The sequence below is a fragment of the Oenanthe melanoleuca genome, chromosome 12, assembly GCF_029582105.1.
Source record: "Oenanthe melanoleuca isolate GR-GAL-2019-014 chromosome 12, OMel1.0, whole genome shotgun sequence".
Classification (NCBI taxonomy): domain Eukaryota; kingdom Metazoa; phylum Chordata; class Aves; order Passeriformes; family Muscicapidae; genus Oenanthe; species Oenanthe melanoleuca.
This window is the reverse complement of record NC_079346.1, coordinates 1,426,441-1,449,412: the sequence shown is the minus strand read 5'-3', so window position 1 is coordinate 1,449,412 and position 22,972 is coordinate 1,426,441.

Here is a 22,972-nt window from a genome sequence, read left to right as displayed (position 1 = left end):
CTGCTCACTGCATTTTTAAATGTCCTTTTTGCTGCCAAGTAGATACATTCCTTTAAAGGGACCTTCTGATAAGTGAGAAACCAGCCCTGCCCTGCTCAGCTTGCAGCCACAGCAGGGGAAGCTGCTTTGGGTGACTCCCCCCAGGCATGGCTCCAGTTTAGATGAGCACCACCTCACCCTTCACTTGCTAAAGCCTGGATAGATCATGAAACCAAGACTCAGAACTAAATCAAACTTCCCCCCAAGATGTTCCAAAGCCCAGCACAGCAGGCATGTGTTCCACAGCACAGTGAAGTCACCAGAATTACACTTCTAGATGTATTAAAATTAATACAACACTAGAGACCAGTCTAGGCTCTGCTGTCTCAGACATTTCAAATCATTTCATGCAGGGAGCTCGTGGCTTTGGGAAGGGAAAGGTGGGAAAGAGCTGCCCCTTCCAGGGATGGGAAGCTGGGAAGCTGCTCCAGTGCCCTGTGCTTCTCCTGTTCCAGCACACTGAGCTCCAGTGCCATTTAGGAGCAGCACAGCACCAAGGTGATTTATTGCCCAAGACTTCACTAATGGTTAAACTTCTTATAAGCCATGATCTGGCAGGCCCTGAGCCCCAGTGAAATGATCAGCTCCAAAAGCAATGACTAAGCTTGTGAATAATTTAGACAAGGAAAATCAATCAATTCTGCCCCGTGTAATCATGCTCAGACCTCAGCTGGCAGCACCAGGACCTGCTCACTGCTGCTCCAAGTCACCCAGCACTGGAGCCCCAGCAGCCAAGAGCACTGCATTCATTTTCCTGGCATTTACTAGATGCTTTCCAAAGCAGGAGCACTACCAGGAGAACATCCTTGGACCTCCCAAAAACCACACAGACTGGGGTTTTTGAATGCCTTGCATTTTCTGTCAGCCTGGCTGAGGCTCCAGGATTCCAGTGCCTCCCAAAGGGGGAGGAAGCCCTGCCACAGCTCTGAGGAGCTTCCAGCCTGGAAACTTTCCACCTTCCCTGTGGCTTTGCAGCACCCAGCTGAGCAGGAGCATTCCAGTCTGGGTTTTCACTGACATCCATGGTGTTGAGCAGGTGCTGGGAGGTGACACCCATGGGACATCCCTGCTGTCACCAGTCACAGGGAAGAGTCTCTTGTGGCACAGTGGTAAATAAAAAGTGTCCCTCTGCACTCCTGGCTGGCATGAGAGACTTGCACATGGAAGGAAAGGTGGGAAAAGGACAAGGAGCCTCAGCACTCACTCAGAGTCTCACTGGGAGACTGGAGAAGAGCTGTGAGCCAAGCCCAGCTCAGAGCCCAGGAGCAGCCCTTGCTCTGCTCCTCCTGGAGCAGCCCAAGACAGCTGTCCCTGCTCCCAGTTAACATCCAGCGGATTTCAAGGCATGGGAACTCATTCCCCAGACCAAACTGCATCTCCTGCTGGATACAGGCAAGGAAGAACACAAAACTCAACAAAAAATACAGATTTTTGAGCTGAAACTAAGATCTGAGCATTCCTTGAGTGCTGCCTGGGAAAAGCAGAGCTGCCTGAACTATACAGGGCTGTTGGTCAGAGGAGATTCCTCTGCTCCCAGCCTGCATTCAGCACTGCTGATAAGGGGATCTATTTCCACATCTTGTGAGAATATCAATATCTGTCCTTCACAGAAAAAAAAAAAAAAAAAAAAAAAAAAAAAAAAAAAAGTGAATGATAAGTCTTTGCCTGACGCCTGCATGATGGATTTGTGACCCAAAAGCCCTTTGAGAAGAAGGATTGGCCTCAAGTGGGCCATTAATATCAGAGCATTGCAGCAGTATCAGATGTTACAATATTTAAATGAATAGAATCTCACTGCTTCTATTTAACCAAAAGGGTTCTGTACACACAGAGCATGGATGGGGCTGCACAGAGATTCCACATTTGGGGGGGACACAGAGCAGAGAACAGGCACCTTTCATCTAAAATTCCACTTGGGATCTTCAAGTCCCTTCAAGGAGTTATGAAACCAGAAAATTGTAATGATCTGACAGTTTTACAGCACAATAACCCCTCATTTGCATGAAATCCTTGCTAATAATGCAGCTACCTCCAGCACATCAATGCACAGGTCCCTGTGAAGCTGTGCATGGCAGCACAGGTTTGATAACCCTGGGCTATCTACGGCTCCTTGGCAGCCTCTGGAGGGAGGGCTGGGAGCTCCAGGGATGTCTGGAGCACATTATTAATAGCACAACAATTCAGGAGCTGCAAGGAGCACAGCAGATTCCCTGCAGCTATTTTTAATGTCTTTCTAGGCATCCCCCTCACTGCCAGCAGAAAGACAAACTTGTTTTACTTATTACCAGCAGGATCACCCAGTGAAATCTCAGTGACCTTCAGTGCTCCAAGCCTCACCTGCTCCTGCAGAGGCAGCACTCAGCACCCCAAGGAAGGACAGAGGGCTCCAGGGTGCCTCTCAACACATCAGCATGGCCAGAGCCAGCACACAGTGAAACCAAGCCCCTCCAAGCCCCAGCTGAAGCTGAGGAGGAAGGGATCACTCCTGGGGTTACAGCCCCAGCTGGGTGTCTGCCCTGCCCAGCAGCTCCTGGGCTGTCCCTGGGCTCAGCCTGGGCAGATCTCAGCGTTTGCTCAATCCCAGCCAAGTGAGAGAAATAAAAAAATCCATCTAGCCCTTAGATATTTTGGGCTAAAAAACTCCAGACTGCAGTCAGAGCCCCTGGGAGGAGCCTCACAGACAGCACTGGTGCAGGTGCCAGCAGGAGCAGATTTACAAACTGCTTTTAGGCTTATGATAATCTAAAGATCAGCTGGGAACAGTCAGGAATAAGTTAATTTTCACAGACACACAGCCTTTGGAACGCCCTGAGGATCCTGCAGGTCTGATCACTGCATCCCAGGCAGCCCTTGCTGTCCCCAGGGAGGGGATGCCACAGCTCAGCCAGGGGTGCTGGCCCTGCAGAGCAGCTCCCAGGGAATCAGCCACAGCCCAGAACCTGCTCCAGGATCCTTTAAATCTGGTAATCTTTAAATCCTTTTGTTTAAAGGACAGAGTATCAGAGATACTTTGCTGCTCTCCAACACCCACGGTTATTAACCACCACATAAAGGCCAGTGATGTAAAATACACAATTTCCCACAATGTTTTCCTTTGGAGCAGAACTCAGGGTGTGAACTCAGCTCTGCTCCAGCACTGCCCGTGGAGTGTGGATTTTAATTAAGTGCATCACTTGATGAAAGGCAGGATGCAAAACTACCTTGAGCAAATGTTGCAGTCCTTGGGCAGGCTGGGACACCCTGCTGGGGAGGAGGCCAAAGCACTGCCTGAAGAGTTATTAGATGCTAAAATAAGAATGTATGAAAAATTCTTCTGGATTAGCCCAGTGGCCACCCAGCAGCCTGTCCTGCCTTTGGCAGTGGCAACAGGAGGGGTTATTTAAGGATATCATGAGACCCATTATAGAGAATCACAGAGTCATTAATCCACCCACACTGAGCCCAACCATCCCCCAGCACACCAAGGCCACCCCTGTCCCCAAGTGCCACATCCACACAGCTTTTAAATCCCTCCAGGAATGGGGACTCTGCCACTCCTGACACAGAAACCAACCTCAAGATCACTAAAACATCAATTCACATCCCCTCCCCACTCAAAAAAAAAATGGTGAGAGTATTTTGCTTTGAATCAACCCAGACTGGCTTGGGATAAAACAAAGGAATGAGTTAGAGCTTGCTGGATAAGAAATCCCATTTACTTTAAAAAATGCTTTCAGAGTGTGACCCCACAGCCACCCTGCCTGTGCCTCACTCCAGGCACTGTCCCTGTCTTGGCTTTTCATGGCTGGCTCCACGTGAAAGGCAGTGGAAATGCCATGTTTGATATTCCTGAAGACACAGATATTCAAGGGAAAATTGTAAAAACGTATTATAACTCAGCAAAGAGACCCAGGGTCAAGGAAGCAACACAAGAATGCAATAAAACAGAGTGAGAATTAAATTACTGTGAGCAATTTCTACATCTCAAGAACTGATGTAATGACAAAATCATAGGCATGCACCAGTATTACACAGAAGTTAAGACTGATAATACATCTTCATCTTTAATTTCTCTTAGATTTACTCATCTAAATGAGCAAATGCTTGGAATTTGGCCCAGATCAGGATTTCAAGCCAAGAAAACCTCAGGCTGAGGAGATCAGTGGCTCTCAGCTGTGCATTTTGCATCCTGCAGGAGACGTGGATGCTGAGAGAGAGGAGAAACCCTCCCCCAAAATCCCTTCCAGCCTTCATCCTCAGACTTCTGCCATTTCCTCCTCCTTTGTTCTCCTCTTCCCAGCCCCAAGTGCCTCTGCTCAGAGCAGCAGCAAGGCTGCAATGAGTGAGGATGGGGAGCTGTGGGGACAGGACAGGGGGATGTTCCTGTGGGGATTTGGGGCTCCACTCAGAGAGGAACAACAGGGGCAGGGCTGTCACCCAGCCAGGCTTCTGGGATGTCTTCCAGCAGGAGAAAACTTACAGGCTGAGCTCTAGAGACAAAACAGACTTCAAATTAGGTTTGGGGTTTCAAGAAGAAGGAGAGGATGGGCTTGTTTTATTGGGTAATATCTGAAAGCCTGCAGGGCTGGAGGGCTAAAATATGTGCTGCTCCTTTCCTTGACAAATGGTTCATATTTCCTTTAGAGTTGAGTTTCTGCCAACAGTTCCTGTACCACAGGGTTAAACTTCAAAACACAGAGCAGGAAAAAATGGTTTTTTTGGTGGTTCCTTGAAGACCTATAAAACACAGGCCAAAGTCCATCCATGAATCAAGTTCTTGAGCACTTTGTTCCTCTGAAAATTCATCTAATATCTGCACAAACCTGGGCTTGAACACAGCCAAGGGAGCCATTGCTATCATTTGATAACTAAAGATAAGATTTTTATCCCCAGCAGGGACTGAGAGGATCAAGAGCAGAATGGGTTCCTGAGGATGCTGGTTTGAGCCCTGACCTGATAGCTGACCCCAGAGCCAGGAGAGCCTGGTGATTTACAGCCACCAGCAGCTGCTCCCTCTGCAGACATTCCCAAATGGATCCCTGTGTCCCCAACACTGAACATCACCCCCTGTGTGTGACTGCTCCTAAATGAAATGCACCCAAATTCACAGAGCACTCGTCAGTAAATGCCTTCCCTGCCTCTGTGGTATTTTTACAACCTGCATCTCAAGTGCCTTTCTAGTGCATCATCCCATATATAATGGAGAAACACCAGACACGGATATAACACTGGAACAGATGCTCCTACCACCCAAATGAATAATTTCAACATTAATTCAGAAATCTTTAGAGCAGTCAGGATGCAACATGCAGAGGATTATCAGCCAAGGGAAGAGAAATTTAATGTATGCAGGTAAAGGCAAATTTGTTTTTCATCAGCACCACACACTGAACTGAGTTCCTATAGGTCAATCTATAGCAGGTGTGTCTTACAAGAAGAAAGGCAGAGGTTTTATCTCAGACTTACATTTTGATATCCAAAGCTAATTCCTATAAATGCCATTAGTTTTGGTGCCCTAACCAAATTAATCCCAATTCACGTTCAGTAATCAGAGCTTTTCAATCAGATGCTGGCAGTAAATGGGCAATGAGGTGCCACGAGTGACTCGACCCAGGGTTTGAAGGGGATGGAGCCTCCTGGAGCCAGCCTGGTGCCTGCCAGAGGAGCTGCCTGGCTGTTCCCAAAATCCCTCAGGACTGATCCCCTTCCAGCAGGCTGCTTCTGCCTCAGACTTCCCAGAACATTATCACACTCTGATTTCTCTGCAGTCATCTTCTTTTCCTTCTCCAGATCAGATAAAAAGCCCAGACAGGAATCCAGGGAATGGATGTGCTGTTTCCAAAGGATGCAAGTTTTCCTTATCACCCTTCCCCAGCCAAGTACAAAACTATCATTTAACTCTCCATTATCCCAACACAAAGTAAGAGGAAGAATTCCTGCCAGGTGCTTCAATGGGCTCATGTTAGAACCAGGGAGAAAGGATTTGACTAACCCAAAGGGAAGGATTTGGATTTTATCCTGATATCTCAGCCAAAGGCACAGCCCTTCCACTGCCATCCCAGCTGCTTCCCCTCAATTCCAGATAAATTTCTTCATCCCAGTAATCTGTGGAATGATCCAGGCTCCAGGGAGGAGTGTGAGGCACAAGGACACTCCCTGCCCTTGGTGTTTGATGGGGATCAGAATTGCAAAAGTGCTTTTGGTTATTGGCTGCTGTCAATCAACAACAGCCCCAATTACAACAATAGCAAAGGGAGCACGTGGCCACCAATAAATTTGCAAGGATTGATTTTCACATACCAGCACAGCAATAACACAGACTCCCATTCAAGGAGACCTTATTAACCAGCCAGGCTATGCAGCAGTAAAACATGAAATTGCACTGAACAGGAATGTAATCCCCATGGACCTTCTCCTTCCCCACAAAATTTTAGTTCAACATCGATTTTTTATGTTGAACAAACACATCATGAGGCTGAAATGAGATAGGTGGATTCATCTTGAGCCTTTTTCTGCTAAAAAAAACATGTCTAGGAACAAGGTGAGAGAGCCCTGTAATTCCTGCTGCAGGATTCATTTCATTCATTTGCAATGCAGCTCCCTCCTGACCTTCCACACACACACCAGGTATCAGCTGGGGTTACCCTCCTCCAGTGGGGCAGCAAGCTTCAGGATACTGGAGTGAACTGGAACTTGAGAACCTGCAGTTTTTATTCCTGGTTTTGCTCAGCATCTCTTGCCTCTCATCTCTCCTCACAGCATCACCACAGGAAACAGAGGGAGAGGGAGATGGAGGAAGAAAAGGACCATGGTTTCCACCCACAAAATCCTGGGCCAAAGCTGGAACACCACATTTGTCAGCAGTTTTGCACAGTTCTGCTGCAGCACTGAGCTGGAACCCACAGGTCCTGTGGGGCAGGGAGGAGCCACCTCTCTGGATCTCAGGGACAACAAAATGCACTCAGGTCCCACTTGCTGCTCAGCTCTGCTGGGCTTTAGAGGTTTAAATACCAAATACCCAAATAGCAGTGGCTGCTGAGGAGGAAGGAGGCCCAAGGAGTCACATCCTCCCAGCACTGCACTCCCAGCACATCTTCCAGCACAGACTGATTGCAGGGAGACAGGTCCCAAGGCTTGTGGTATTGTTTTATACTCCAGAGAGTAAATCCATCAGGAAAATCAGCAGACATTTCTAACCTGAGTGACAAACTCTGAGCACTGCGGGGACTGGAGCACAACAGGGACAAAACTCAGAGGAGCTGGTGGCCCTGGAGCAGCCTCAGTGTCCCTGGAGGGTCACAGTGCCAGATCTGAGATTGGATGGGTTCCAATCCATGTTTGCCTCATTCTGCAGCTCCAATTACTGCAAATCCTAGAGCAGGCAAAGCCTTGTTATTATGGCTGCCCAAACACAGCCCAGCCCACTGAGACACTGCACTGCCAGTTGAACCAGCAAACCCAGCTGGGGAGGAAACTCTGCCAGGACGTGGCTCCTGCTCTCCCACCACTGACCAAGGGATGATCCCACCCTGCCACAACAGCCCCAGCAGAGCCCCTGGGCTGTTTGTGGCACAGTCAGGCCTTTTCCCCCTCTCAGGACCTGCAGAATTGATCCAGGGATCCAGCAGACCTCACCAGCACAGCATCCCCCTGCACCAGAGGGAACAGGCTTTATTTTAAGTAGAGCAATCCTTTCTTTTGTCACTGAAGTGGAGTTTTAAAATGTCTCTCTTGTAAATGTGCCAAAAATAAGAGCATAATTTATTCATTTCCTCTCTGTGCATTTTGTTCCTGGTTATCTTTCCAACTCCTTGACTGCTGTGAAAAGTTAAAAAAGGGAAGAAAAGGAAAAAAGAACCTCCAAAGGTTAAAACTTTGAGCCAATTTCAACTTCAACATATATTAGAGCAGTGTATTTTTCATTCATTCCTCCTGGTGACATTTCAAGCTTTGTTACAAATCAATCAGCATTTCCAAAAGCATTTGGAGAGGCAGGAAACTATAGCAGCTACAAATCCTACAACATCTATTATTCTTGCTATTTCACTCGTTTGGATGAAAAACATTTCAAAGGTTATTTTAAAAGAAGCAAAGATTTGTCAGAAGTTTCAGGACAGACAAAAGATTTCTGTGCAATGTTTCAGCAGCAGAATAAACTTTAGCAATATACACAGAGTTTATTTCATCATGAATTTGGTCAAGCATTGAAAAGGATGGAGCCTGGATGAGAGGGAAGAGATACAAATAACACAACCCTGTATGATGTGGAAATACTGGGAAATAGGGGATGTACCTAAAAGTCATAAAAGACAGAGTTAAGGTGCAGGTTCTGGAAGCTTCCTTCAGTGTGCTATTTATCACCCAAGACCACAGGGTCATTAAAGCTGAAAAAGACCTTGAAGATCATCAAATCTAACCTTCACACCACATCTAAAGTGCTGCATCTACTTTTTGAACACTTCCAGTGAGGTGACTCCAGCACTGCCCTGGGCAGCCCATTCCAGCGAAGAATTTTTTCCTGATATCCAACCTGAACCTCTGCAGTGCAGCTTCAAAACCAATTTATTTGAGTGCCCAAGGAAGGAGCCCCTCAGCTCTTGACAGCAGTGCTGACAGCCCAGGGGGTGCCAGGGGTGTCCCTGAAAATCCAACACAAAACAAAGCTGGTTCACCTGCCCAGAGCCAGCAGAGCAGTGGCAGCTGTCCTGAGGGGTGGGACACACAGAGGTGTCCTCAGGGGTGGGACACACACAGGTGTCCTGTAGGATGGGACACACACAGGTGTCCTGTGGGGTGGGACACACTCAGGTGTCCTCAGGGGTGGGACACAGGTGTCCTGAGGGGTGGGACACACACAGGTGTCCTGTGGGGTGGGACACACACAGGTGTCCTCAGGGGTGGGACTCACACAGGTGACCTGAGGGGTGGGACTCACACAGGTGTCCTGAGGGATGGGACACACACAGGTGTCCTGAGGGGTGGGACACACACAGGTGACCTCAGGGGTGGGACACACACAGGTGTCCTCAGGGGTGGGACACACACAGGTGTCCTGTAGGATGGGACACACAGAGGTGACCTCAGGGGTGGGACACAGGTGTCCTGAGGGGTGGGACACACACAGGTGACCTCAGGGATGGGACACACACAGGTGTCCTCAGGGGTGGGACACACACAGGTGTCCTGTAGGATGGGACACACAGAGGTGACCTCAGGGGTGGGACACAGGTGTCCTGAGGGGTGGGACACACACAGGTGACCTCAGGGATGGGACACACACAGCTGTCCCCAAGGGTGGGACTCACACAGCTGTCCTGAGGGGTGGGACACACACAGGTGTCCCCAAGGGTGGGACTCACACAGCTGTCCTCAGGGGTGGGACACAGGTGTCCTGAGGGGTGGGACACACACAGGTGTCATCAGGGGTGGGACACACACAGGTGTCTCAGGGATAGGACACAGGTGACCTGAGGGGTGGGACACACACAGGTGTCCTCAGGGATGGGACACAGGTGACCTGAGGGGTGGGACACACTCAGGTGACCTCAGGGATGGGACACACTCAGGTGTCCTGAGGGGTGGGACACACACAGGTGACCTCAGGGGTGGGACACACACAGGTGTCCTGAGGGGTGGGACACACACAGGTGTCCTGTGGGGTGGGACACACACAGGTGTCCTCAGGGATGGTACACAAACCTGCCAGCTCTGCTTTCAGCATTCTGTAACCTCTCCAGATGGATGCTCTCATGTCCCAGGCTGTCTCTGCCTCTCATTCACACTCAAATGAGACAGAAATTCCACTCTGCACCTCATGCCTCAACAGGAGGGTCTCCCTGACCCTTCTGGCCCTTTAGTCTCTCTGCAAATCACTTTACATCAATTCTAACTCCATTTTCCTTTGCAGAATTCACCCATGCAATAAGGAATAGAGTAAAACTTGCTATCAAACTTTGCTCAATCACTCTCTGACAAATGTAAATTAAATCCCCTTTAGCTAATACCTTTGCCTATGGTTCTTTAGTCACTCTGTGGCACAAGGTATGGGCACAGCTGAAGCAGCTCCACCACCAGCAATGGGTAAAATAATAATAATTCATGGTTAGAAGATAAGCTAGAAATGAATCCCCATCTAAAAACTCTGCACAGATGCCTCTAGCAGGTTCCTGCTTGTCTTTATGGTTTCATCAGAGCTATTTCTGTTCCAGGATGTTATATTTGTAATTTTTTTTTTTTTTTATTAAGGAGGAAACAGCTCATTTGATCAATTTGCCCTATTTTTCTGTTCATGAATTTAGTGGGAGGTTAATCATTTCCCTGGCTTTACTAGAAATTACCTGCCAGATATAATTGCAGTAAATAAAACTTGCTCTGGAGCTCAGGCTTGTGTGGCTCAAAACAAATGCCTGCAATTACTGTGTTTGTGGAGCATGAGCTCAGGAGAGCAGGGAAACAGGGAAGGAAATTAGTCTGGGGTCTTAAAAGGCACCTGAGGACTGCAAGTGTGTGTTCCCTGGCAGCTGGTCAGCAAATCCCCACGGATATTCTGCTAATTGCTGCCCTGCTGTGCAGAGGGCACTGCCCTGTGCTGCTCCCTGCACATCCCAGCCTGCAGGGGAGCAGGGAAGGGGCTCCCAGGCCTCCAGAAATGCTCAGCCATTGCTCATTGTCCCTTGATCCTTCCCCATGCAGCAAAGTTCTGATATTCCCCTTAAATTCACTGTTCTTCATAGCCTGAGCTGCCTCAGACACGCTGTTAAATCAGTGCCCCTCCTGCAGCTGCAGTGCCCAGACTCACACAGACACTGAAAAACCCTCAGGTGTGGGTAAACCTTGGGTGTGACCTGCAGGGAGGGCTGGGGGCTCAGGGCAGCCCTGGCACCCAGAAATCCCAGGGAAAAGCTGCATTTGTGCCTCCAGCCTTGGCTGTCCCTCAGGACCCTGAGATCAGCTCTGGTGTCTGGGGCACCAATGGATAATGAGGAATTTTTGCTTATGAATAAAAAGATTTATTTTGGAAACGTGCCCCTGCATCTCTCTCAACACTGCAGAGTAAAATGCACACACAGAGAGGGCAATTTCCTACAAGTCCCAGTCTGCAATTAAAAAACACATCTCCTTTAATGTTATTCCTAATAAATACTGCTTTAGATGCTGGGCAGGATGACTGGGAAATACTCTGTGTTCTTTATTGGCTTCCTGAAGCAAAAGCCTCCAAATCTATCCCCAGCAAGAGCCATCTCTGAGGTTACACCTCCCTGCACTCCCATTGCAATAATCCCTTTCACATTAAAGAATAATGAGCTTCATCTCATTTGCAGATTCTTAAAAGCACCGAATGCTGTGGTCACTTGGCAATAGGAAAGCACATCTCATAAATAGTAAATGCAAACAGAGCTCTCTTACCTTCCCCCAGAAGCAGGGCTGAAAGCTGGGCAGTCCCACAGGGAAACAGATTCCTTCCAGGAGGCTTTCATTCCAGAATGGCTGAAATTCCTGCCCAGGGAGGCTTGTTTGGGGGAGACAGAGGATTCTGCTGGACATCTAAAATGTTTGTTTCACTATTCCCATCTTGATAAACCTCTCTATAAATGCAATTCTTTCTTGTAGTGGAGAAGAGCCAGAGCTCCTGGTAAAACCCAAATCAGTCATTTTTATGGGGAACCTGCACAAATGCCTGTTTCACCAAAGAGGAAATTTGGGAAGCATCTAGAGCTGAGCAGAACAGAGCAGCTTGCTGAAATGGGTGCCTAAAGGCAGCTGCAACCAGAGAAATGAGATCTATAATACAAGGCTTTGCCAAAAAAAATAGACTTCTCTGTTTTCCCCCTTTCTTCCTAATATACTTGTGCACTTTCTTTTGTAATAAAACCTCCCTAGAACAGGCAGTCCCTCATTATGGATGAGTGTGTTGTGCCAAAGCTGTGGTCCAGCAGTGAGGTTACTGCAATAATGTGCTCAAGACATCAAGAATAAACCCTTTTCTTTTTTTTTTTTTAAATAAATCCATAAGTCTAAAAGGCCTTTAAAATTTAGTATATATGAAACCAATTCGATTTTATAGGAGTGGGGTGTATAGGAGCTGCTCTTGCAGCTATCTGATCATTCCTCAGCGAGGGATAATGCTCTGTTAAATTCTAGTAAATGCTTTAAAAACACAGGAAACTCACTGATATTTTACATTTCTGTTGGGTTTCACCTTGGCCTGGGCTCTGGCATTCCTCACCCACAGCCAGGGCTCCTGTGGCTTCCTTGCCTGCATTTCCAAGTCAGAAGTGGAGGGGTTTGGGGCAGGATTTTAACAATGATGTGTGGGTGCTCAGTGACCCTGCTGGGATGAAGGACAGTCCCCCCTGGCCCAGCACACAGGACAGAGGGTCCCTGGCCAGCAGCCTCCTCTGGAGTTTCCATCTGGCAGCCACAGGCAGCCAGGCCAGGGAGGCAGCTCTGCTCAGAAGCATCAGCAGCACATGGCCACGGTTCCACCCTACACACTAAAACCTTTCCAAGTATGTTGATTTCTCCCAGGGTTGGGTGATCAGCCAGGCTTGGATTGGTAACTCAGAATCTTTGGGTTCAGCTCTCAGCCCTGCCACAAATTTCTGAAGTTGGCAAAATACATTTTCTGCTCTGGAGGTGCTGGTTCTCCACAGATCTGCCCAGAGAAGCTGCTCCATCCCTGGAGTGTCCCAGGCCAGGCTGGACAGGCCTGGAGCCTCCTGGGATGGTGGGAGGTGTCCCTGCCATGGCAGGGCTGGCATGAGATGGTTTTTAGGTCCCTCCCAACCCAAACCAACATGATCCAACCATGATCCAACATCAGCCTCTGCCACGAATGGGGACAGTGCAATGCTGAAACACAACACAACAGTCACTGATGGACTCTAGAGTGTCTCTATCCCTTTGAATAAAAAAATAAACACTCAATTAAACTTGGGGCAGTGCAGGAGCTGCAGGAAGCTGAGGACAGCCAGGGGCAGAGGGGCTCCAAGGGCTCCTCTGCTCCAGGATTCAGCATCCCAGCTCTGCTCTGAGCATTCATTCCTGGAACATTATCTGAGAGCAGCACATTCCCTTTGATTGACTTCACCTCATGGAAAAATACCTTCTGAGAGTCACAGCTGCTTTTACAGAATGCTTGTATTTATTTAGTAAAATAATTGGAAATCTGCTTGTTGGTTGGGTACAAAGTCATTTCCTAAGGCCCATGTTTTTAAAGTGGGATGAGAACAGCCCCAGAACCTGTCAGTCTCTCACAGTCTCCACTGTATGTCAGGAGCAGCACAAAAATCAAGCATTGTTTTAAATTATTATGGCTGAAAGAACCCATATTTTTGTTGTCAAAATCTGAAATTGACTCTGCCACAACGCTCCATATGTTCTCTTGCCCTAGATTAAAAGATCAGATAAATTCTAATTTATCCAGTTGGGGTTGTGTCCCTCCAGCTGCCCTTTTGGAAGAGCTGTGCTCCAGCCTGGGAGCTGCTGTGGCAAAGCTGCCAGGAAATCACAGGGAGCATTAGCAGGGTGAGAGAGGAAGAGGCAGCTCAAAGCCTTTGTCCCCCATGGTCAATAACACGGGGAAGAGGCTGTGCACATGTTAATTAGCTCCAATTTGCAGCCTGGACTGTAGAAATAGCAGGTTGATAACCTTGGCTGCTGAGAGAGGAGTGGTGGGAGCAGGGGATGGATGCAGGGATGGATGCAGGGGATGGATGCAGGGGATGGATGCAGGGGATGGATGCAGGGATGGATGCAGGGGATGGATGCAGGGATGGATGCAGGGGATGGATGCAGGGGATGCAGGGGATGGATGCAGGGGATGGATGCAGGGGATGGATGCAGGGGATGGATGCAGGGATGGATGCAGGGGATACAGGGGATGGATGCAGGGGATGCAGGGGATGGATGCAGGGGATGGATGCAGGGGATGCAGGGGATGGATGCAAGGGATGCAGGGGATGCAGGGGATGGATGCAGGGGATACAGGGGATGGATGCAGGGGATGCATGCAGGGGATGCATGCAGGGATGGATGCAGGGGATGCATGCAGGGGATGCAGGGGATGGATGCAGGGGATGCAGGGATAGATGCAGGGATGGATGCAGGGGATGCAGGGATGGATGCAGGGATGGATGCAGGGGATGGATGCAGGGGATGCAGGGGATGGATGCAGGGGATGGATGCAGGGATGGATGCAGGGATGGATGCAGGGGATGGATGCAGGGGATGCATGCAGGGGATGCATGCAGGGATGGATGCAGGGGATGGATGCAGGGGATGGATGCAGGGGATGGATGCAGGGGATGCAGGGGATGGATGCAGGGGATGCATGCAGGGATGGATGAAGGGGATGGATGCAGGGGATGGATGCAGGGATGGATGCAGGGGATGGATGCAGGGGATGCAGGGGATGGATGCAGGGGATGGATGCAGGGGATGCAGGGGATGGATGCAGGGATGGATGCAGGGGATGGATGCAGGGGATGGATGCAGGGGATGGATGCAGGGATGGATGCAGGGGATGCAGGGGATGGATGCAGGGGATGGATGCAGGGGATGCAGGGGATGGATGCAGGGATGGATGCAGGGATGGATGCAGGGGATGCAGGGGATGGATGCAGGGATGGATGCAAGGGATGCAGGGGATGCAGGGGATGGATGCAGGGGATGGATGCAGGGGATGGATGCAGGGATGGATGCAGGGGATGCAGGGGATGGATGCAGGGATGGATGCAGGGATGGATGCAGGGGATGGATGCAGGGGATGCAGGGATGGATGCAGGGGATGGATGCAGGGGATGCAGGGGATGGATGCAGGGGATGGATGCAGGGATGGATGCAGGGGATGGATGCAGGGGATGCATGCAGGGGATGCAGGGGATGGATGCAGGGGATGGATGCAGGGATGGATGCAGGGGATGGATGCAGGGGATGGATGCAGGGGATGCAGGGGATGCAGGGGATGGATGCAGGGGATGGATGCAGGCGATGGATGCAGGGGATGGATGCAGGGGATGCAGGGGATGGTTGCAGGGGATGGATGCAGGGGATGGATGCAGGGGATGGATGCAGGGGATGCAGGGGATGGATGCAGGGGATGGATGCAGGGGATGCAGGGGATGGATGCAGGGATGGTTGCAGGGGATGGATGCAGGGGATGGTTGCAGGGATGGATGCAGGGGATGCAGGGGATTCAGGGCTGGGTGTGCAAGGACCAGCCTGTCCCTGCAGTGGGAGCAAAGCTCAGACCCTGCTACACTTCTCCTGCCTGGACAATAAAACCTCTGACTCCAACAGGAACTGGGTTGTGCTCAGCATGTCAGAAGAGCCCATCAATCCAATCTCCTCCCTGGGAGAGCAGGAGAATCACAGAATCATAAAATCCCAGAATGGTTGGATTGGAAGGACCTGGCAAGGGCAGGGACAGCTTCCCCCATCCCAGGTTTGCAAACCCCACCCAGGCTGGCCTGGGGCAGTCCCAGGGATGGAAGCCACAGCTTCTCTGGGGAACAAGAGACAAACACAATTTCTGATCTTTCTGATTCAACACCCCATAAGCCAAAGGCTTGGCTGCCCCTAATGCCTCCCCAGGGCAATGAGGAGCAGCTGAGCTCTGTCCCAGCCAGGCAGGAGGAGCTGGAATCGCTGTGATTCCCTTTGGGATCAAACCATTGCTGCTGCTGCTCTCACCAATCTCTCACAGACAGAGCTGCTCTTACTGCTGAGAGCATCTTCAAACAGCCCCTCTCACAGTGCACATGTGAGGAAGAGACAATTCCTGCAGACAGTGATTTCCCCCAAACCTGAGGAGCTGCCAGGAGCCTCCTCAAGCTCTTCCACTCCACCCATCCTCACCTTGCACACACTCCCCACCAGAGCCCTGCCCAGGGCTGCCTCTCCTCCAGACAGAGAGGATGCAGCTCAGCTGATTCAATTTGTGTCCAGCCAGGAGGAGGCTTTAATGTGGAGACACAGAAACAATCGTGCACCTGAACATTTCCAGATGCCCTCAGGATATACCAGCTCCATCCCACTGCCTGAGCAGGTTTTCAGTGTTTATGCAGGGAAAAATCAATGCAAGGAAAATAAAGAATCAAAGGTGTTGTACACCTGAAGCACACAATTCAGTTTTATGCCACCACTCATGTGGTACCTGCTCTTCACAGAAACAATGTAAGTCAACTTTTCTGGGTGATTTTAATTATCATGGAGAATGGTTTGGGTTGGACCTTTTAGATCATCTCCTTCCAACCCCCTGCCATGAGCAGGGACATTTCCCTCTGACTAATCAGAATATTATTCATGGGTATCAGGACACTGCATCCAACAAGGTTTGCAATACTCAGCTGATATTGATAATTTATTTGTGTTTATGTAGGACACCCAGCACTAACACTGACGTTTCTAATGTGTTTGGAGCATTAGACAAACAGAGGGATTTTTCCCTGCTTAGCATTACATATTATGCATCTGTCCTACACTGTGCCAGCTTTCCCTGCTGCTGGATTTTCACAGTGGTAGGAAATAACAGGGATAAAGGGATTAAAAAGCAATGATTTTCAGTAAAGCCTTATAGGACATGTCTGCTATGATCTCAGCTTACTTGTCTTCTCTATACCAGTAAAACACTCCCATAGTAGACAGATTTATGGCTTTAATGCAGACAAGTGTGTAAAATAAATATTTTGCTTATAGCTTCCACACACTTTCAGACATTGCCTGTGATTATAATGGCTTCTGAAGTCTCTTTCCAAGGGGGTGATTTGCAGTTCAGAAGTTAAAATCAGGGCCCTCCTCTGGCCTCAGTGCCAGCTAAAGGTCATGACTGAAGTGTGGTGTTTAGCAATTCCAAATAATTGTATCCAGACTTCAAACATGCCACTTTGTCACAGCTGCCACAGAAGGTCAAACTGAATTTAAATTCTGTTTATCTTTGTATTAATATAGCTACAGTTCAGGCTCTGCCATGTGAAATACAGAGCTCAGAGCAGTGGCTGTGCTTCCTCCAGGGGGAAAGGCCATGGGGCTGTGGGCACTGAGGGATTCCATCCACACCAGCAAGAGAGGGAAATTCAAAGCCTCATTTCTCTGAATGGTAACTCCAGAGGGAAAGCTGCAGGTCCCTCCTGTGCCAGCTCCCTGTGTCCATCCCAGCCCAGGGCTCCTGTGACTCCAGGAACTGTCACCCACCCATACACACAGGGGACAAACTTCCAGTTAAAATTATTTCTGTTAAAACAGACTTACACTGCTACAGAGTCCTGCCCAGCCCCCAATCCACACACAATATATTCATTAATACAAGTCTCCAAATTCCCATTGTATCCATTGACCGTGAGCACAAGATTTTTGTTGCACATCACTGGTTCCTTGAGTAAAATGGATTTACAGCAGCCTCTGCTCCTTCCCCACATGTGGGAAGGACAAAGCAGCTGCTCTACCTGCTTCACCTTCATGCTGCATTTTCCTGAGCACAAACCTTTGCCCTTCACGCTGCTCTTTCCTGAGCACAGACCTTTGTCTCAGAGGCAGATAGGATGGGGTTGGTGTGTTTGTTTTTTTAAAACATGTCACTATGCAGCAAACATACAGTCAAGATGTTAAGTATGTGAGTTTACATACTGCAGAGGAATTCCATTTATTTCACACCGAATCAGGAAACAATCCTCAAACCACAATCATTGAGATGTGAAATCCAATGTTAATGCACAGAACTACTGAGCTAAAAAGATCTTAGTTTGCCAAGGAACACCCAATTAGGGATTTCTCTCTACAGAGCAGATCTGTAGAGCTACAGATGTCAGCTCAACTCCTCATCAGGTCCAGGAATTCCCAAGTTAATTTCACACTAAGAAGGTTTCAACAAACCAAACACAGGCAAAAAAATACTTAAAAAGAAATACTGAATTCTTTGGCATGGTCAAAATACAGTGGGCAGCTAAGGGTGAGAAAAGGGAGCTGGTGTTTGAGCTGGGCATGTGGGGAGCAGCAGCTGAGGGGGTGGGAAGGAAGAACTCTCTGCTGCCCAGAGAAGTCACAGGGAATTGCAAATCCAGCTCTTAAACCCGAGTTAAGCCTGCAGGTGTGAGAGCTGTGCAGCACCTCTGCCCCAGGGTGGCTGGGACAGCAGGGGCCTGACTGCAGGCAGGGCATCACTTCTGCTCTCAGCAAATGCAGAGAAATGTTTCCATGGTGGTTCATCCATCAGCACATGACAGGACTGGGGTGGACAAGAGTCTCATGCTCCGTGTGTTATCACATTTGCTCTTGCAATAAACACAAATGATGGGCTTGCAATGAAACTCCTCAATTGTCTTTAAGGAGCTTTGGCTTTCTAAGGAGCTTTGGGGGGGTTCCTTGCAAAGTGATGAAATGAGATTAGAGTCCTTCCTAATGAAACATTCACATAACAGATCATTTGGGGAAAGATACATCAACCACAAGGAAAAGCTTCCCAATTAATAATACATAAGAGAAGTGAGATGGAATAGAGAGTGAAATGACTGACCTGCTTTAGGAACACTGCTGGGTGTTGTTTCAGCTCCCTATTACAGAATTCCCTACATAAAACCATCCAGATGTTCCCATCTGCCTCCATATTGTCACAAGCAGGAAGGGTGAACCACAGCAGCCTTTGCTGCTGAAGAGCTGGTTCATCTCTCATGGAGCACACAGGCAATTCCAGCAGTGATCCATGGGGGAGGATCCTCCCAGGACAAAACAAAGGCTGAAATCCCTGGCTCTGGAGCAGCCCTGTGCTGCTGCTGTGGCTGCTGCTCACACCCAGATGTTTGTGCAGTCCATGCACACGTGAGCACAGCCCTGTGCTGCACCTGCAGTCACTCACAGCAGTTGTGCATGCAATTATTACACCCACATGCATAACTGGGAATGCATTATGCAAATAGCCACTTATTGAGGTAATTGGTCATTGGCTTCCTCAGTTACTCGTGGGTAATTTGTGCTGTGCTGGTACCTTTCTGAATAAATCCAGCACATTCAGGCAATTCTGAAAATCCACAGCCAAAACCTGAGTGAGGAGCAACCTCACTGGGTTCACCTGAAACACACCAAGAAACTGCTGGCACAGCACACAAGCTGCAATTCCTCTGTTTAACTCACACACCTGTCTTCAGCCAGAGTCATACTTCTCCAAAAATTCTGTCCACAGACTTATTCCAATCTCCCAACCATCAGGACCTGCTGCTGTCTGGCCAGAGCAGGATTTTCACCTGTCCAGCAGCAAATCTCTTTTATTTCCAGTGGTGCCCCTTGTTCCTGTCATTGCCACTTGCTATCACTTCCCAGTTTGTATTTCTGGACAGAATGGCACACTGGGATCCTGTGGCACAGTTCAGGCAAATGGATTATGCACACACTCAGGATGTTAAGCAGCTTAATGGCAGGATGTCTGCTCCAGAGAAAAGGCAGGGACGTGTGTGACAGGTCACCCAGGGCTCCATTGTTCTATTATTTAAGTTACTTAGACCCTCTTAAAGGTTTAAAGGCCTGCTCCCCAAAATGCCAGGCACTGCACAGATCCAAAGCAAGTCTCTGTCCAGAGCTGCAAACAGGTCCAGGGCAGGAACAGGAATGGGCACAGGAACAGCAGCAAATGTCACTCTCCTTTCACAGCACTTTAGGGACAGAGATGAACCAGGAAAGCAGCTGAATGTAAAGACAATGGAGGAATAAGGGGATGAAGCCAGAGAGCACAGGAGGAGAGAAGATAACAACAAAACAGATTATCAAAAAGCTCAAACAGTGGGAAATCTCCTGTTTTCCTGGGACCTTCTCTTTTAAGGCTGCTTGAGCAGGAATGTTTGGAAGGGTACTCAGTTCTGCCTGACAGGAAAGCATCAGAGGTGGTTCCTCGAGCAGTTTGTGAGGGATGACACAGAGAGGAAAATCCACCACCCTTCAGCCAGTGCAAACCTTCCCTAAGCCCAGAGGTGCTGCAGCATCTCCTCCTGAGCTGCTGGTGCCTCCCAGCCCGGGGGAGAAACCCTGGCCAAGCCATCCACTCATCTGGCTGCTCCCTGCACTGAAACACTCATTTGCAGCCTGGAGGAATGAAAGATGTTTTAGCTTCCATCTCAACATTATTATCATTCCTGGTGTTTTGATGTTGTGAAAACTGCCTAGAAATGAAGACACCAGCTTAAGACTGTAAAATTTTAACGCTTGCTGTATTTCTCCTCCTTTTTTGTTTGCAGGGAGGTTTCAGGTCCATCAGGTTTATGCTTTTCAAGGATGGAGCTACTCTGCTAAGAAAGTGAAAATAAATTCCCTGCCCTGAAACAAAGACCTGAAGCTGTTCAAAACACTGGGTTTTCCAAGACACATCTGCTGTTGCATTATTTCCTCATCAGGAGTAAGTGATTGATGGCAAAGGAACATCCGGACGGATGAGAACAGCCCCTGTGGAGGGAAAAGTGTCTTTTTGGACAACATTGATGAGTTCCTCCTGAAAATTCAATTTCCTTATGTATGAAAAACTTCACTTTTACTGTTACCCAAGTGACCTTCTGGGCTCTCAGAAAAAAATTCATTGCCTCAGGAGGAAATCTGAAGCATTAACTGCAAACCGTATTTGCTACATATTTAACTTATTGTTAGCTCACATTAAAAAGTGTTAAAGCAATCTTTAAAATAATTTCCCGAGAAGGTACCACTTCAGGACATGCCTGGAGGAAGTGCTGAGCTCTGCCTGTCATGGACAGCAGGGCCTTTTTCACCCAGGTTGTGCTCAGCAAACTCTGCCCACAGGATTGCAATGCTTTGTGCAGGAGAGTGAAGAATGTCCCATGTGCTTTTGGGGTGTTTGTCAATAAAAGCATCACAGGTGCCTGCTGAGGAGCACAGAATTTTCATTATCTTAATAAAGGGCACAGGGATAAGGCAGCACAGCACTATCCTGCCACAAGTTTCCTTTCTGTTGGTTAAGTGAATAATAAAAAATCAGGAAATAAAGATTTTATGGTATGAGGAAAAGCTGATTTATATGTCACTGCCACAGCTTCAGCCACAAAGTCCTTCTCTAGCACAGACTAAAGCTGTACCTAAGATCTGACAGGAGGATTCAGCTAGGGCAACCTGGGAACTCGGCCAGAGAAGTGGGTGAAGACCAAGGTCAGGAGAAGAACACGTGGGGAAATGTGTAAGTCAATAAACTCAAACTAAGGTAAGTGGAAAAAGAGGCAAGACAGAAAACCAGGAGAGAACAGGACAGAGAACATATCAGAGGGCTGAGACACACAGATTTAAATCCTCGAATTTCAGGCTCAAATGACTGTTATGGTTCACAGAATCATGGAATATCCTGAGTGGGAAGGGACCCACCAGGATCACCCAGTGCAGCTCCTGACCTGCACAGAACCCCCAGCAATCCCACCCTGGGCATCCCTGGGAGGGTTTTCCAAACTCTGGAGCTCTGGCAGCCTCGGGGCCGTGCCCATTCCCTGGGCAGTGCCAGCACCCTCTGGACTCGAGGTTTGCCTCTCTACAGAGCAGAGAAACCCAAATGTTTGAATCCTGACAGGATCCTTTCTCACTGTGTCTTTGTGTCACTTTGAACGAAGTCTGAAAAATTCAGAAGCAGGATTCAAAGGGCAGATGGGAAGTTACTCAGCAGGTCCATGCTCTGTCTTGGACACAGGTTCTGTATGGTGAGGGTGACATTGCTCATGCCAGCCCCAGTGACCTGCAGAGTGCCAGGGACGCGTGTGCCACTGGAGGGGGCTGTTAACGACCGAGCTGAGCGATGGAAGGGCTGCTAACCCTAAAGCCTGGGGATGGATGGGCTGTTAACGACCGAGCTGAGCGATGGAAGGGCTGTTAACCCTAAAGCCTGGGGAGGGATGGCTGGAAGGTGCTGTAACCCTCGAGCCAAAAGATGGAAGGACGGGATGTTCACCCTGGATCCAAAGGAAGGAAGGGATGTTAACCCTGGATTGGAAGGATGGAAGGGATGTTAACACTGGACCCAAAAGAAGGAAGGGATGATCACACTAGATCTAAAGGAAGGAAGGGATGTTTCACCCTAGATCCAAAGAAAGGAAGGGATGTTCACCCTGGATCCCAATGAAGGGTTGTTATCCCTGGATCCCAATGCAGGGATGTTATCCCTGGATCCCAGTGCAGGGATGTTATCCCTGGATCCCAATGCAGGGATGCTCACCCTGGATCCCAATGCAGGGATATTATCCCTGGATCCCAACGCAGGGATGTTATCCCTGGATCCCAACGCAGGGATGTTATCCCTGGATCCCAACGCAGGGATGTCATCCCTGGATCCCAACGCAGGGATGTTATCCCTGGATCCCAACGCAGGGATGTTATACCTGGATCCCAACGCAGGGATGTTATCCCTGGATCCCAGTGCAGGGTTGTTATCCCTGGATCCCAACGCAGGGATGTTATCCCTGGATCCCAGTGCAGGGATGTTATCCCTGGATCTCAAAGCAGGGATGTTATCCCTGGATCCCAACACAGGGATGTTATCCCTGCATCCCAACGCAGGGATGCTCACCCTGGATCCCAATGAAGGGATGTTATCCCTGGATCCCAATGCAGGGATGCTCACCCTGGATCCCAATGCAGGGATGCTCACCCTGGATCCCAATGAAGGGATGTTATCCCTGGATCCCAATGCAGGGATGTTATCCCTGGATCCCAACACAGGGATGTTATCCCTGCATCCCAACGCAGGGATGTTATCCCTGGATCCCAGTGCAGGGATGTTATCCCTGGATCCCAACGCAGGGATGTTATCCCTGGATCCCAGTGCAGGGATGTTATCCCTGGATCTCAAAGCAGGGATGTTATCCCTGGATCCCAACGCAGGGATGTTATCCCTGGATCCCAGTGCAGGGATGTTATCCCTGGATCCCAAAGCAGGGATGCTCACCCTGGATCCCAAATCAGGGATGTTATCCCTGGATCCCAACGC